Source organism: Tupaia chinensis, unplaced genomic scaffold (assembly GCF_000334495.1).
Source record: "Tupaia chinensis unplaced genomic scaffold, TupChi_1.0 Scaffold144682_1, whole genome shotgun sequence".
NCBI lineage: Eukaryota > Metazoa > Chordata > Mammalia > Scandentia > Tupaiidae > Tupaia > Tupaia belangeri.
In genome coordinates this window covers 632,606-634,010 of record NW_006204543.1, presented here as the reverse complement: position 1 = coordinate 634,010, position 1,405 = coordinate 632,606, and the positions used below count along the sequence as shown (strand labels likewise).

Below are 1,405 nucleotides of genomic sequence, written 5' to 3'. Positions count from 1 at the left end.
TCTCTATGAAAAGTCAGATTATCCACGCATCATGACAACTTTCTTTCTTCTTTTTAACTTCTTAAAGCTTTTACTGAGTCGTCAGAAAAGTCATGATGCATATCTACGTAGAAACCATGCCCTGGCTGTCCTGACAACCCAGTATTTCAGCAAATTGCTCTGCCAGTTACCGGCTTATTTCTGCCGTCTCACTTCGCAGAGAGGTCGGGCAGGACACGGTGAGATGGGCAGGGACGTCTACCCTCGGGCCCCCCCAGGCCACCTAGCCCCCGTGGAAACAGGTGTGGCAGGGACGTCTGGGGCCCGGGCACCATCATGAGACTCCGTCTTCCTCACTTCTGAGCACTCAGTGGTTCCGAACGCTCTGCGGATGAGCCACAGGGAGGGGCCCTCACCAGGACGCTGGCCAGAGCCCACTGGCTCCCCCAGACCACACCCAGGCTGGGCAAGGTACAGGATGCCTGATGAAGCCTCCTGGCTCAGAGACCCTGGGCCACCCCGCCCCCGCCCTCTGGGCCCTCAGAACATAGGGTTTGTTGTGAGCCCTCCAGGAGCCAGGTCTGCCTTCCCTGGACTGTTCGGCCACGATGTGGGCTCTCTGGGCCCCACCTCCACCTCGGCTCTAAGCCAGCACCAAGAGGTGTCCGTCTTCCTCGCTCACCTCCCGACGCCGCACTGGTCTGAAAACTAGAGGTGGAAATCGTGCTAGGAATGGGACTCACATCCAGAACGCTTCGGAATATTCTTATTGAATATTTAAAATCACTTACAGTTTTAAAATGTTAATACTGACTTTCTAAAATATTTTAAAAATTCTTAACATGAAGTTTTAAACTCACCTTCCATGAAGTGTGACCTCCTCTCTGGCCCTCTTGTCCAGGTCCCCAGGGCCGTGCCCTCACCGCTCACGGGGCAGCAATGGGCCACCTCGGGCAGGTGCAGCCTGGCCCACACCGACTCAGCGCCTGACGCTGCCACCAGAGCACCTCACACCTGAGAGTAAGTCCCGCGGCCCCGGGTCCCGGCACTGCCACCTCCAGGGACAGCTCCGGCATTCGGGAGCAGATAGCCCGGAGGGCGTGTGCTAGAACAGGCAGACCGCAGACTGGGGTGCGCCTGGCTTAGGGCTGTCGTCACCCCAGGGATGCATGCTGGGGAGACCCCTGCAAAGGGCCCAGGCTCGGGTCCCCAGAGCCCTGTCCTCACAGACCCACGATCAAGACCGGCTGAGAATGGGGTGGATCGTGGCACAAGGGCCGCGGGGCGCCGTCTCCATCTCTAGCTCTGTCTCCGTCTCTCTCTGTGTCTCTGTCTCTCTTGCTCATGGAGGAAAGGAAGGTAAAGAAGTAGGAGACCAGAGATCACCCCCTCAGGAGCCATCTGCAGTGGAGGCGCGCTCGGCATT

General features: G+C 58.1%; 1 protein-coding gene across 1 annotated transcript in view; it reads left to right on the top strand.

Annotated features, from left to right (window-relative positions):
• Window positions 1–883: 883 nt before the first annotated feature.
• OTUD7A (OTU deubiquitinase 7A) overlaps window positions 884–1,405 on the top strand; it is a 28,756-nt gene continuing 28,234 nt past the window's right edge. Inside the window, exon 1 of the mRNA XM_027767795.1 lies at window positions 884–999. The gene's annotated coding sequence lies outside the window, so the exon portion shown is untranslated. The remainder of the gene's footprint in view (window positions 1,000–1,405) is intronic.